The sequence below is a fragment of the Cygnus olor genome, chromosome 14 (assembly GCF_009769625.2).
Source record: "Cygnus olor isolate bCygOlo1 chromosome 14, bCygOlo1.pri.v2, whole genome shotgun sequence".
In the NCBI taxonomy this organism is placed as follows: Eukaryota; Metazoa; Chordata; class Aves; order Anseriformes; family Anatidae; genus Cygnus; species Cygnus olor.
This window is the reverse complement of record NC_049182.1, coordinates 6,566,924-6,582,674: the sequence shown is the minus strand read 5'-3', so window position 1 is coordinate 6,582,674 and position 15,751 is coordinate 6,566,924. Positions and strand designations below refer to the sequence as shown.

Sequence of the window (15,751 nt, the reverse complement as noted above, 5' to 3'; positions counted from 1 at the left end):
TACTTTAACAAGCAGGGGAAGCTATTTTCCAGTAAGAAGCTATGAGATAGCAGTTATTTTATCCTTTATTAATATACAACAACTAAAGACGCTAATGTTCAGTACTTACTTTTTCTATCCATTATTTCCTATGTCTTTTTTCCTCCTAATATTGCAAACAGCAACTGCTTTTTGCAATATTGTGAATGACGGTTAATGCTTAGATTAGATGAGAGCTGGGAGGAAGAGAGGGATTAAATGTAGCGATGATACCGTTTAAACAGACTGCTGGCCTTTGTCGTAAGTGAGCTATCAAACATAGACCCAACTAAATCCATCAGGAGAACAGCAGCTTTGCCAGCAGCTGTTACAAAGGGGATAGGGAATAATTTTAAGTCAAGACCAATAACTTCTATTGGGATTAGACAAATTCACAGATGGTGGAATTATCAGTGGCTATGAAAAACAACAGTTCACATGCAACGACTCACAATATCTCTAACCTGAGATAATGGGAGGGTAAGCAGAAACCAAGCCACCTGGACTTGTTCCTTTGTTTGGCCTCCAAGGTGCAGCCGTTGTGAGAAGGAGGTAGCAGAAAAGGAAAGCAAGGTATGACATACTAGCTACAAAGAAAATGTTGGATCCTCTTCTATGTTCTCAAATCTGTGGCGATGGTGCTGTGAAAGGCATTCTACCATCCTAGAGCTTGGGGCGACAAGTTAGCAACTCAAAAGACAGAGGAAAAAATATATAAATACCAAGGGAGGTGGAAGACTTTACAAGGAAAAGGAACAGCAATGACCTGCCTCAAAATAAACAGAGAACCACTTGCCTGAATGAATCTTTGGTTCGATACCGTTTGTGAGTTCTTCTGATCACATCAGCCAGGTCTCCAGGAGACAGAATTCCCTGTCCAACGTCAGCAAATTAGTCCAGTCTCCAGTTGTGACTAATGCCTGGAGAAAAACATGTTAAAAACAAACACACAAACAACAAAAATCAGGAATTGTTGGGCCAATTACACACTGAGGAAAACAAAAACCCTGCAGGTGTCTACATAAACCCAAAAGGCTGATAAGCTTATTTTCTTAACGTAGGGCTGTAGCTTGATAAGCTCGGGGAATGGGAGTAATTTTTACAGTAGCTGTTTGCACGAGGTCAGTACATAGCACAGTGGTCACCTCAAACACATACATGGAGGTAGAGCCAAAGGGCTTCCAGCACTTTTGTTTGTATCACATTTTTTATCTGCAATGGAGTTTGTGGTGACAGCCACATGGGAAGAGCCAATTACATTTCTGCCAATGGTTGCAGCGTACCCTGTGAAATATTGCATCCCTTCAGCATCTCATCTCAAGGACTGCAAAAGCTGGGGCACAAAGTCTGAGGCTGAACACACTGAGGAAAAACTGTGTGCACTGAGGCACAGAGCAGACTTCCACCTTATGGACCTACCTCAAGGTCTGGAAAAAAAATAAAATTAAAAAAAATAACCTTTCTTATTCCCTTAATTAGCCCACTTAAGCCTGCTGCACTGTGAAGGAGAAGCACAAATGTGTCAGACAGACTGGCACAGTGGAACTGAGCATCAGTGCAAGCAGCAGCAGGGACAGATTCCGAATGTTGGTTTCAAGACCTGCTGTTACAAGGTACGGCTGTGGGGGTGAACCAAGACGGACTTCAGAGAAACATCTTCTTGCCATCTTCTTGTTGTTCTTGATGAAGTGCTATTTCCCACTCAGACTCTCTCCATTCTGCTGCTCAAGTACAATTATTACTCCGTCCTAGGAAAGGCTTTTGTGCCCATGTCTGATACGACCAGTGGCTGCTTTGTCTGCTGGAGGTGATCTTGCATTGCTGCACAATCCACAGGAATGGATACTGCCAGACCTCAATGGGCCATGTACCACAGACTAGAGCTAAAAAAGCCGTTGTGTTCCCTGTCTCAGAGCAAAGGGAAAGGCTGGATAGAAGAGATGCTGCCTGTTGTTTTCTATATTGATTCCTTTCGCACTTTCCAGTCACCCACTCCTAGCCTCATAAATACCTGCAGGGTCAAAGCCCTGTCCTGATGTGTTACAGCAGTGACCTTGATAAGTGACACAGCCCATATACAGTCACTTCTTTGGAAGGAATTGCCCCCCAGTAAAATTTTTTGCTCATTCAGTCTTCCTCCTCCTTCAAGCAAAATCTGCCAGAACTGACTACATCCAATTCATTTTCTTCTTCTCCATATTTTATTTTCTGTGTTGTCCCAGCCTCCTCTCACAGAGGTGTCTCCCTGGGGAAATTCATGTCCCTTGTACTTTCTACTCTGTGTGCATAATAGAACATTATCTGCATAATTTATCTCTCACTACATGTTGTGTTCCTTCTGGCTAAGTGTTTTTCTAAAATAAATATATTATCATGTACACTGAGAAAAAGAGCCAACAAGCCTGTCCTATGTGAGAACTCTATGATACCCGATACCTGAACTACCAAAAATATATTGGCTCAGTCGTTTAGGTCAAATGTGACTGTAAAGCAGAGCTCCATTCTGCCTCTGTATTTTGTAATGCTCAGTTCTTTCTGTAGATCTAACGCAACCCCTGCAAAGATGAATCCAGACAAAACTTGGAATTGAAATGCAACCCACAGAACAAGGGAATTCCATGAGATAAGGAAAAACCAAAACAAAACCCTGCCCTTAATACCTTTTGTCACACCTCTGAATGAAACAACAGCAGTCATGGGACTGGGAAGAAGCACTGGCTGTGGACTAATTAGCATAACCTGACATCCAGGCCACATGGGGCAGCGATGTTGCTTCCATGTAGCAAGCTCTCAAGCAGCACAACTGGCAGCCAGGCCATATTACAACTCACTGTATGCAGGAGTGCTGACAAAGCATTTGACCATGTCTTGAAGTTAAATGTCCTGGAGCTGTTGTGATCCAGTCGACGGAATCTTCAGTGAGCTTCTCTTCTGTTCTGTTGAGCATGAAGACAGCACCGTGCTTTGCTGATGTTGCTTGAATTTCCAGGTGTTTACAGCTTGAAGCAAGAAAATTTGAAGAAAAACACAATAGAACAGATTATTTTCTATTGATGCCTGAGGTTTCATAGTAAATCTGAATCACAGCATATTAGGGTGAAAACAAGTCCTGAATAACCAAGGGACTGGAAAATCTTCCCTCTTGGTTTATTTTACCATGTGACTACAGCCACACTATTAGAAGTGAATGAGATGCTTCTGTGCTTCTTTCGATTTCCCTTCATGATTCTAAAAGTGCCCAAGTTTTCCTCCTTAGCATAACACAGCTGTAGCCCCTGTTTTGCACCATCTTTCCCACTTGCAGCTGTTCACCAGCAGTTTCAGAGCTCGAGATTAGAAGGTACTGGGTCTACCCCATACAAGGACTGAGCTGGAAACTTGCAATAACAGGCAAATCCAAGAACAATGTCATTTTTTAGAGGGTCACACCAGTGGATTTGAGCCAAACCAAGTGAATCTGACTAGAAGCAAGGCTGAGAGCTGTCAGAAGCTTTGCTATCCCGTCCACAGCTCTGCTATCCTATCCACAGTATCCCCATTTACACATTTTAGACCTGTTAATAGTGCCCCCTTTCTGATTTCTCTAGACCGATTTATGTTTCTTAGGGGAAGAACCTGAGGAAGGCAATGTGAATTTAGCTTCACTAAGTCACTAGTAACTCCCTGTTACCTCTCACAAGTCTATTTGCCTTTTATCTAAATAAAATAAAATAAAATAAAAATTAAAAAAATCAGAATTTATTGAAGACCCTTTAGAGCTAGGAACGTAGCACCTGTTGGAGTCAGCTGTGAAACCCTGAAAATAGGAAAAAAAAAACAGTCTGTCTCCTCTCTTCTTTGATAGTATTACAAAGCTCTGCTGTGCATTTTTATGTTTTAGCAGAAGAGCTGAAACCAGACTTAAAAGCTGCGGAAAAGTGACCTGCTTTCATTACAGTTTCTTTGAAAGTCTCTGAGTCTTTGAGGCCCCTAGCCATGGGAGCGAATACAGAGACACAAACATGGAGGGGGTCTTGTGCGTGGGCACAGTGGGAAGAGGAAGAGGGGAAGAAGGTTTAGGCCAAAACAAACAAAAACTTTTCAAAGCTTCTCATCTCCTCTAAACATCAGCTGATCCTTACAAACCTTACTCTGAAATCAAAGGCAACAGTCACTTCTTCAAGGACTTCCGTGGAGGAAAGAAGTTTCCTCTCTCTCCTCATTTTGCCATATCCACCTTTTTCCGTTAATAACAAGTTTCTTTGGCATGTGTTCATCAGAGCCAAAAAACTTGTTTGAAACATGACTCACTCTTCTGCCTCCAGAGCTACTCTCAGGACTCAGACTTGTATTGATCTCTCTCAACATTTTCGTGGCATTTTATTTTCACTTTTATGTCAGTGCCCGAGTGCATCCAACAGAGGGGTCCTTCAGGTAGGTGAAGTCACATTGTCCTGTCTTCTATTTTCTCTGTGTCTGAGCAATTCTCTGTTATCAGTAACGGCAAGAAGTTGTCCCTATGCTGTAGCAGTGCAGAGATGAGACTGCTGGCCTGGCTACCCAGTTCTGGTATTGGTTCTGGTATCAGATCCAGTGTTGGTACTGATACCTGGATCAGTACTAGTTCCGGTATTGGTATTAGTTCCACTTCTGGTATTGATTGGAATAATTTGCCCAAAAGAATATAAACGTTAACATTTGGTGAGGGGAAGGAAGCCTGAGAACACACAGGTCATTTCAATCAGCTCAGCATGATCAAACACCGTGACGCATCTGCTCAGAGCATCTGTGGTGTTTAAATGTTTGCCCCAGAGTCAAAATATTGGGATACAGAAAATACCAACATGTTATGCACTAAGGAAACCAAGAGTCATTTCCTTGGTGAATGCTGTGATCTCAGGATCAAAAGGAAATGGAAAAAATGAACATAGTTTTAAAAAGGACTGTAAGGATAATAAAGAGTTTTCTCCATTGATGAAAGTCACAAAGCTGATAGCTACTGAATAAAATTCAGAAAGAGGAATGAGATGATATAGCACATGTATGGTCAAAAAAATCCGTTATTGGCATTTTTGCTTTTCTAATTTCAGAAAGTAGTTTTGGATAATCAGTGTAATTAAAACAGAACTTGCTTAGAAGACCTATAAAGAAAACACTTTTTTATTAAGCATAAATAACCACTGGAAATCCCTGCTCCATGATACAACAGAAAGAGCCAGGTATAGCCTTTACTAACCTAAAAAGGCATATTTAATGCAAGTGGCAATGCAACGTGATTTCAAGCGTTAGGGATGTCTGATCATTTTTATTTTATTTTATTATTTTTATTTTAATTTTTTGGCAAGCTTCCTTCATCCCTTCCCCAAAGATGAAGCTTGGTTTGTGAACTTGCAGCCACACAACAAATCTTTGTAGAAAGTTTTATCTGAAAGAGCTGAGCGACCTCCTAGCTTCGAGTTTTCCTCTGGAAACATCTCTCTCACACTCAGGACTACAGAGGGAGCCTCTCTCTTGCCATAAACCAGTTTCACCAACTAAATTAGCTGGGTAACACCAACTGGTGTGCAAATTCTCAGAGGGAAGGGAATGCAGTAGAGCAACTTCATTCAACCATTAAATTGGGCTCTGTCTACCTCTTTCTTGGGGGTCACAAACAAGAACATTTTATGGTAAACCTCTAGGGATTTTGCAATATCAAGGTAGAGGCAAGGTAAATATTTCAGCTCTGTAAAAATTTCTGGTCTGTTTATCATTGCAGTTCCTAAGCACTTAAGTGAACCAAAAATAGTTTAGCAGTTCAATAGAGTAAGACAGGCACTGTATCCACGCTGGACTGGACATGTGTGTGTTAGCTGCATCACCGACCATAATAACGTCCTTAGGAATAAGTACAGGATTCATGTGTTCTTCCAGCTGACATTTTAGTGTAATTCTACATTAATAAAAGTATAACTGAAAGATCTATGTAGAATCCAGCTCATTCTAGACCACTGAAGCTGGAGGAATACCGTGAAAGCCTTTCTGATGCTGTGGGTTGGAGCTGGGTAAAACAAACCTGAACGTGAAAGGGCTAGCACCCAATAGCACCGTCCTCTCTGTTACTACAGACAGTTAGTCCTTGAGCTGATGACAAATTGACTTGGAAATGCTCTGATGCACCTGGATAATTTCAGAAAAGGAAAGGCCTAGGGGATTCCCTTTTCAGCCTAACAGAGAAATATATTTTTACGAAAACCAGTCATGCTACTTTTCTTTTGTTTTATCACTGAAATGTTCTTAGTGACAGTGAAAGTGAAACATGCACAGTCCTGGGGAAAGCGAGCATCCCACAGGCAGGCAATAATCAAACCTCTCCCCTGACAACTTTGTGGCTTCAGTGCAGAACTGTAGCTGGCTTCCATCCTTTCCTTGCCTAAACTGGTCTCCTCGTTACATGTGGATAGACTCGACTTTGGTTTAGAACATTGCCCAACCTCCTGGACAATCACATAAGCAGAGGTATCCTATAACCTTAAGATTTTTCCTCAGGGCTAGCTGAGAATAGAAAGTAGAGAGGAAAGAGCAAGTAAATACTGACCCAGATGAAAAATTCTATGCCTCACTCCCAGCTACTAAGGAAACTTCCACTTCTTAGCTCTCACAGACCACCTTGTCCCTCAAGCAACTATGCCATTTTCTTTCCTAACAGAGGCATGAGTTACTTTATGCCAATACTGGGATCAATACCAGCAGCCCCAGGACTTTTAATACAACATTCACTCCATAAACAGGGTATTAGCCAAGTACTCTGTCTCAATCAAGGAACAGCACCTAAACTGAAAAGTTTAAATAGCCTTCTGCCCAGGTGATTCACAACCGCAGAGGCAGTGCTGGATATTTTGGAGTTACTTGAAACTTTACGAAGGATAAACAATGTCTGTTAACCTTTGAATTCACTGGTTCTTGTTTATTAATATAAAAACAAAGAATACTCTAATACAGAGCTGGCTTCTTCTCAGAAGCTACTGCTCTCCCTCCCTTGACAGCTTCTCAAGTACTAGGAAATCAAGGACTACAATGACTGAATTTCATTGAGGGGTTTAATCAACAGCTAAAAACTTTTGGCAGAACGGGAGCAGCATAAGGTCAGCTGCATGATGTGTGCTCCTTCTGGAGAGTTAGTCAGGAGCTGTCCTGAGAGGCTTTTTCAGGTTGCTGAGCATTGGGAGGGATACAGAAGAGGATGGCAGCACAAGGCCACAGGGCCCCCTGCAATCTGCTGAGCTCGGGAGGAAGAAGAGCTTGTTCCTTTGCTGCCTTCATGGCTACCTGTTCTCTGGTGGGGATAAAGCGTATGTCTGGAGCCCTGTAGAGAAGCACTATTGCACCTCACTGTTTAACTTCCAGCCTCTGGCCCAGCATGACCAGGCAAGAACAAGCCCCGTGGGTTGATCATCCTCCTAGAGCTTACCTTTATTCTCTTGCTTGGACAAAATGCTTCCACATAGATGCCTTCTCATAACTGATGGAGCTGAATCTCTTCTCTGCTCCAGTAGCATCAAGTTAATAACAAACCACACTCCCTCACCAGGAAAAAAAAAAAAAAAAAAAAAAAAAAAAACTCAGAAACTCTAATCAGACACGTGAAAACTCAGAGGACAAAAACATAAATAATAGAATCAAAAAATGCAAAATAAATGTAATTTCAGCCACCTCTGAAGCAGGAGCTCCCTCCCTGCAGGCTCTCCATCTCCCGTTTGCCAGAGACAACAAGAGGAACCTGTGTTCAGCTGTTCCCTTTGTGTAGAGATTAATTCATTGACAAGGCTCCCAGTAATGTGCCAACTCATTAATTACTGCAAGAACGGTGTCAGCAAGAAGTAGGCAAGGTGACTGCCGAAAATGGTCAGAGAGAACCGTCTATTAGTGCTTGCTACCCGCTCATTACATGCCAAAAAAAAACCAAACCGATAATATCTGGAAGACATTTCTTAACTATTAAAAATCACAAGCTAAGTTTCTAATACAAAGCACTAATTTAAATCAGCTTTGGAGGAGCAGACTAAAGGGGAATTGGCCCCACAAGCCAGTCAGCCCTGTTCCAGGGGTGAAACTATTAAGCCATGTCCTGTGGGCACAGCAGAGTCCTGGAGCTCAATGGGTCAAGATCTGCTTATGGGAGTGCTCGACTTACAACCCTGGGCTGCCTCCAGAGGCGGAGGGATGGCCACAGCCCATTTCAGACCTCACAGCTGGTAGCTCTGCCTGATGTCTCCATCCTAGGGGGAACGTGGCCACTGGGAAGACTCCCATTTGCTATTAAAATTCATCGTTCTTCTTCTAATGCCAACACTGGGATAACGCGCCTGGGATTAGAGGTAGGAAATCCATCAAGGCATCACTTAGTCACACTCAAGTGCTTTCATGCCACAGTTGCTAAGTAGAGCAGCTTCAGAAACAGCCCCTTGAGAAGATCAGGAGGGCAGGGGGCCTCCCGACTGCTGTGTGATTGGAGTCAGGGCTCTTCCCCAGGCAGAGCCCATACATCTTCAGTAAAGGGGCATTTGAATGTCGGGCAGTGGGAAGCAAAGTCTTGTCACTGCATCCAAGGTTTTGCTTCCTTTGGCTCAAGGGAATTAAAGGAGTAGAGGGAATTAGCTGGAGAAACTTCAGGTTGTTTCGATTTGCATAAAACTCGGAAGAGCTCTGTAGTATTTGTAAGAAGAAAGGGCAAGGACCAGGTTACAACTTCTCTCTTCTCATGCCTGCCACAAGGTTGGTGAGTTTACACCCCAGAAAAGAGCCAGAGAGGAAAGTGCTAAGTTAATAGCTATGGCAGCATCCTGCCACACTCCTAAGCACCTACCATAACCCTTCCCAGTCTCTGCAGTAAATCCGAGAGGATGACTCTCCTCCCTGCCCTGTAACTGGCTCCCTTTCTTCCAGCCTTTTTCTTTGATGGATTTTCATTTTATTTTTTCCCCTCTCCTTTTAATTTTGCCAGTCTCACTGCAGGCCGTAGGGCTAGGAAACATTATTTTTATCATCTGATATAAAAGGGATATGACAGACCCATGCTGTAAAATGCCAAATCATAAGGAATTCCACGAATAACAGTTCAGATGTCCAAAGGGGAGAGGCAGGATATGGATGGCTCCCAAATGTATCTCTAAGTCCACCAGCACCACAGAGAGAAACGTGCTCCTGCTCAGAGGTCTTGCAGAGACCGGAGCCTCTGGGTGTCAGTGTTAATTGTGTCACATACCTGGAGTAGTTTAAAGAAATCAGCATTTGTTGATAGAAAGCACAGGATGGGTGATGCGGGTTCCCTTAAGGGTGACAGCTGGGAAGAAATCAGTGAAGGAAATGTGTGAGATATTACCTGGCAGTGATAAACCACGATCAGGGTGATGCTGAGCAGCTGGGAGAGGGTTGGTGCAGACCAGGGAGAGAGCAGGGAACCTGATGTGCTGGAGGGAAGGGGAGTGGGTGGACTGGGAGATTAGAGACACACGTGGTGGGGGTAAGGAGGGCAGAGGGGAAACCAGAAATGAAGGCTGGCAATTCAGATACAAATGGATTACACTGGGATAAAGGCAGCTGGGAGGGAGTCAAAGGAGGTGAGATTAAGAAGTAGGCAGGATGAAAAAATCACAGGAGAGCTGATCAGCATTCAAGGAAAATGAGAAAGCAGGGTCACCTCGATCCCATTGATGGCTTTCAGATGAGCAGAGTTGGAACAGTTTGAGAAAGGGAGAGCCACAAAGCAGAACAAGAGGCATGCATAAAACCCCAAGGGGCCCAGAGGAGGGCAGGGGACTGCTAGATCTCCTGAGCACTCACTGGGATCATCAGACAGAAAGCTCAGAAGGAGCCCTTTTTGCACAGGAACTCGGTGATACGGTGAGACCCAGCTGCTGCCAGGGCACCGGAAAATCATGGGTGATAAATCCCTCAGCTGCTAATAAATGGGGTACACACACTGCACAGGAGTTTTTTACATTTTAGTTTCTGTTTAACAGCAAGGTTCTGGGCCAGCTGGACTTAGAGCCAAGCCAGCACAGAAGACAGAGAGAGCTAAGTGAGAGAGACAGCTCTGTCCCTGGGGACATGCCACCACCCTGGGGGGGGTTCCCAGTGGCCCCAGGAGAAGAGTCGCTCCCCAGGGGCAGCCAAGTGCCGCGACTCCTTGCCATGTTCCCAATGTGCTAGCTGTTGTGTGGCCATCGTGTGGCTTGTCATGCGCTGGAAAACCAGATAATGGAGAGGTCTGAATCATGCAGTAAGCAGATGATGGAGAAGCAGCAACGTGCTGGCTTGAGCTCTCTTCTGGGCTGGGAATCAGTTCCTATGCCAGTTTGGTCAGGGAAGAGAGACCATGTTGCTGTGCCCCTGGCTCCTCGCAGCCTACCTCTCTGTTTGCTTTCTCCTGCCAACCTTCAGCATTCGCTAACGGATTCCTGCACTGCAGTTACTGCAAAAAGAGCTAGCGCAGATCTTCACTTGAGAAACCACCTTTGGGACTGTGGCCTTCGCACAGCAGTGAGTGGGGCTGCTGAATGCATCATGCACATAACCATCAAAGATTATTTCCATTATTCCTGATAAACAAAAAGGGTAAAGCTGAGAGGAAAAGGAGAAGAAAAAGGGAAGAAAGGATGAACAAGAGGAACCTGCTTTGAGCAGCTGGGGTTAATCTGACTCAAAGCCTAAATCCATGTTAGCAGTTAATCCAGTTAGTAAGGCTTTCATTGGGAGCTTTGAGAAATCCTTTAACCTCTTGCTGTAAACTAGGAGCAGCTTAACAGCTCAGTGTTCGTGAGAAAAGCCTGTCAATAATGCTGCTAAGCAGGTATTTAGCAGGATTTAAGAAACAAGCATGTGACAGCTCTTCTCTAATGAAGCAATTGGGCTTCTCTCCAAGAATCAAGTGGTCACTATTTTCTTTAGTCTTGCCTGTTATCTGCTTTTCTGCATTCAAAAGAAGATGCAGGTATGGTCTCTATCAACTTGGGCAGTATTCCTTCCCCACAAAACCACAGTAAAAAGCAAGGTTTTTTTATAAACCTTATGGATTCTTCATCCTGAGAGATCTTTTGTGAAGCAGACTGCAGTACTCAAAAAACTAAATGAACTTCCCTGATATTTTTTTTTCCCTTTCAGGGGTGTCTACAGTGTTCCAAAGAAAGCAAATTGACAAATAGCTTTGACAGTTATGGCTTTTTACCCTCAGCCTGAGTCTAGCAGGATAAGCAGTAAACCAAACTTTTTTTACCATCTGCCTGCAAAGTCATTACGGATTCACTCTGCCTGCAGAGACTAGCCAAATGTGAGCTAGCTGCAGTCCAGAACTCACACAGTCCCATTTAGCCTGGTGCTCTGTCCAGGTTCCTGGCAAACGCATAGTGCGAGTGTGGCTGGGGGACATGGACACAGTGCATAAACCTCAACCCTGCCCTGGAGAGAGGAGACCTAGGGGATCAGATTCTCTCAAAGATACGTGTCCCAAGGTGGGAGTGACCACCTCTTAATGCAGGAAGCCCTTTGGGAACCGAACCAGCCAGTCATCAGGGTACAGAGTTCCTCACACCAGCACGGTGGGGACCACCAGCAGTCTGGGAGCTCCAGCAGAAACCAAGCTTTTCTGCTATGATACCACAGCCACCCCATTACTTCTGGAGAACAGGGCAGCTCTGAGCTATGGGGAAGCACAGAGAGTGTGGATGTATGTGTCACGAGTGTGTGGCACGCACGCAGTGACCAAAGCACAGAAACCAGGGCTTTTCTCAGCCTTCCCTCCTGACCTACGCCAGGAGATTCAGCCAGGGCCAACATCCCTCTGCCTCTTGGATCCCAGACACACACGCTTCCCGTTTCAGTTCACCTTCACAGACGAAAGGTCATTCTGCATTTTCTCCCTCCACGCCAAGCAGGAACGTTGCATTACCTTTGATATTTGCTGTGTTCAGTCAGCGCGGGCAGAGCCCACAGAACATTAATCTGGTTTTACTACCGCACCGTGCGGGGATGTTCAAAGGGAGGTGGATCACTGCCAGTCTGGCTGCTACCTCTAAGGCACAAGAGCTAGGACAGCGAGCAGGGTCTTTCAGAGGGAACTAAACATTTTGCAGCTCTCAGTGCCTGAATTCAGTGCTAAGCAAGGCTGAGAAATCCAATGTGTAGAAAGATACAAGAGAAAAGAATTAATCTCTAAGCACCCAATCAGAATTTCAATAGAGTGCAGGTTTTGTGTCACTTGAAAGTATTTCCATTTCTGGCCCTTTAGTCTCTTTTTTCCACTGATAAAGGAAAAAATTTCCATGCACACACACAGATATTAAGCCACTTACAAAAAGATTGTCTTTATGGGAGGCCTACCTAATGAGACCATGATCTATGATCCCTTGTGAATAACTCTGGTAGGCATAAGGACAGCACACATGCTAATTAACCTATAACACTGCCATTAAAAAATCATGCCATGGGTTAATAAACTGACTAGAGTAGTTATTTTTCCTTTCATAAATTATATTTTTCTATAGCTCAATTATGTGTTTTCAACTACTGTTCTTTCCCCAGTTCCAAGACAGTGTCTTTTCCAAAAAGACAGTCAATAGCCCTTTTAAGCAAGAAAAGGATTACCTGAAAAATAGCAGACAAGTGGTAAAAGCAGGTGAGCTCCCACTCAGCTCAAACTCCAGCTCAGTCCTTGTTGGGCAGGTATACTGATGGAAACAGGACCTTTTTCTGCATCACACAGAGCCATCTTTTCACAGCAAAATGTACTTCAAACGGGTGCAGTGGTAGCAGGCACCATGTTACTGAGCAATAGGTTATCCTGCTTACTGCAAAACAACCTGTTATATCTGGGTTTGCAAGGGGAGCCGCTGCAGTTTTGTTCAGATGCGGCAAAGTTGGTGCTGACCTCTTGTTTGGGAAGAGACTGAAAAAGCCGTCCCTGTGCTGCTGGGGAAGAGAGAGGATGCTGCGGGACATGATCCACCACCCTTTTCCTGGAGCTGTTCCTAAAAATCCTCTGCAGACACCCCTTGGAAACAGGGTTAAGGAACCAGCCCTCCATTTGCACTTCACACAGCATCCCCCCACCCCGGTCCTTTTCCATCTTCCTTTCCACCAAGCAGCTTGCAGAGGCTCAGACTAAGACTAACTGCTGAAAACACGCTTGCTGAAAGGGGGGAGATAATTTTGCACATTTGTGGGGGATAATTTTGCACATTAGGCTGGGAAAGTCTGCAGAAGACAGGCTCCAGGATGAAAAGTTTTGCAGCAAAGTTATATAAAGGACCGGACTGAGTCAGAGCCCCTCTTTGACAGCAGTCACGCTACTCAGACCAAGCTCCTTGGCCACTGTTTGCAACACCTGACCTTTTGCCTTGTTGTCACCTGATGAGTGACAAGCTCATCAGCCACACGGCATGCCGGGGAAATGATGGTGGAATTAACGAGCCCCTTCTCATTTTCCTGCACATCCTTGCCTACTGCATGGTCCTTACCCCACCCAGCAGCTGAGAGCCACGGCTGGGCTGCACAGGCATGGGACAGAGCTTCACGCTTTCAGCCTCTTGCTGTAAGTAATCAGGGCAGACACAGACTGAATGCATGAAGCAAGAGATGGCAGGGCAACGAGGGAGGGCTTGGGAGAATATCAGGTAGTGCCAGGCTGCGGGCAGAGATGGATGGCACGGCGTTTCCCCACGTCAGGCTTTTGGTCCCAGCAGGTTAGGTACAGCCGCCCTGCCAGATGCAACCATCCGGCTTGGAGGGATTCAAATTAAGGTCAAAAGGGATAAAGCAACGGTGAGCAAATGAATGCGTTGTTCCTGGCTCACAGTCATGCCCAGATGCACGTTCATCGTTTATGAGGATAATTAAAATACATAATTTGCATGCCTATGTATGTGCACATACATGCACATCCACACAATTTACATCTCCAGAAAATAATATACCTTTATGAACCATTTATTTCATTGCCTCTGTAGCAGCTATATGGATCTTAAACTTAGAAAATGGGGAAGGAAGATGGGAAGGGAAAGATCACCCCTTTCTCTGTTTAACCTTGCTGGGAGAGGAAGGGAAAGCTGCTCACAGCCTTTCAGACCTGACCAGGGACTTGGCAGCACACTATTTATGCAGTTTCACATTTGCAATGACCAGGGCCTTGCAGTGCTTGTGACTGGAATTGGGCCCAGGAGGGGTGGGTTTGCCCCCTACCTCCATCGCTCAGCAGATTAATTAGCCATAACTCTCAGCTCTACAAAGCAATCGCAGCCCAGATCGGCAGCAGCAAACTCTGAAGCCATCCCCGAGCACAGTGCCAGCTGTGCCCAGCTCTTGTCCAACAACCATGAAGGTCCTACGTGCCAGAGCTCCCTCCCTCCTCCTGGGCAGCAAGGCTCCACTCCGTGACAGACACACATCCTGCTCTACGTGCTCTCCGTGGAAGCTGACAAATGTCCTTGTCTAAAACCTGAGCCACAAAAACTAGTTTGTTTTCACGGTGGCACTCCAAAGCTGTGACCAAAACCAGCAGGAAGATGTACAAGGGATGGGACTGAACTGACCGCAGTCAGCAAAACAGCTCTGGCTCTGTGACACATTAACATAACCCTACTCTTCAGTTTCACATGCGGTCTGTGTACCTCTCCCAAGGTATGAACACATTTTGTCACAGGCCCAAGACACACCTGGAAGCAGAGAAAGGTTTCTGAGCGCTGCTCTGTGCATCAGGCTTGTAAAAGCTATTTTGGCTAGCCTCTAATGTTGTGTTAGTGCCTGTCAGTGGATACACAAGCACACTGAGGAGAGGACTGAAGGCTTTTGTTCAGTTTAAATTTGTGATGCTTAGGCATTTGTGTATGCCCAGCTAGAAAATGCTAAGCCCATCAGTTACGTCCTCACTATTTTCATCATGCCACCTAATTTACACTGGCCTTCCAGCCGGAGCACTGCTCTGAATTGTCACAAACAGGCAGCTCTCCATTACGCAGCTCAGTGGAGTGAGGGGCAGAGACATCTGTGTGCATGGACTTGGTGTTATTCAGCACAGGATCCCCAGGCCTAATTAGCTTGAACGCTGCACTGGATCCTGGCTGACTCTCCTGCAGCCCTGGTTTCCAGTTCATAAACCTTTCTAGAGCACCAAGACACACAAAGCAGCGCCATGGTCCCCTGCTTACGCCTGGCATTACCTGTCCCTATCCCTGTCTCCTCCCAGTGCTACTCCAGAAGCTGCTGCCTTCATCTCAGCCATGCCCAATGCATCCCCAGGGCTACTGCAAAGTCCCCATTCATAACCCCAGCTGGTCCAGGGCTGGTCCATCCCTCAGCCCAGCAGCCCACCTATGCTGTCTGCCTCTGCTCCCTCACTTCTGGGATGCTGGGTGAGGAACAAGTTGGGACAAGCCAGCAAAAGTCCCACAGGCTTTAGTAATTCAGTGTCTCACTGCTAATTATCTTAATTATGTGTTCTCCATTAGGGACTTGACCAAGATTGCCTGTGAGCTGAGAAACGGGCATCTTTAAGAAGTCTGGGGATCATCATCACTTTGGTCTACTTCAGGATTTGGTCCTCATGCAAAGTAGTCAGCAATTAGCGCAGATGTATTTTAAGTCTGTTTATAAACGTCTTGCAGCTGCACTGAGCAGGAGCTGGGCACAAATAGCAAGCAAGAAAAATCTGCTTGGACTGTGCACTGATGTGACTGGCTCTGGGCAGAGCGAGCCTTGATTTTCCTTCTCCCAAAGACTGATC

The 15,751-nt window shown here is 45.2% G+C and overlaps 1 long non-coding RNA gene across 1 annotated transcript in view; it reads right to left on the bottom strand.

Annotated features, from left to right (window-relative positions):
* Nucleotides 1–790: 790 nt before the first annotated feature.
* LOC121077996 overlaps nt 791–15,751 on the bottom strand; it is a 48,901-nt gene continuing 33,940 nt past the window's right edge. The window contains exons 6-7 of the long non-coding RNA XR_005824408.1: nt 1,477–3,017; nt 791–938 (exon numbers count right to left, since the gene is read on the bottom strand). This is a non-coding gene — a long non-coding RNA (uncharacterized LOC121077996). The remainder of the gene's footprint in view (nt 939–1,476; nt 3,018–15,751) is intronic.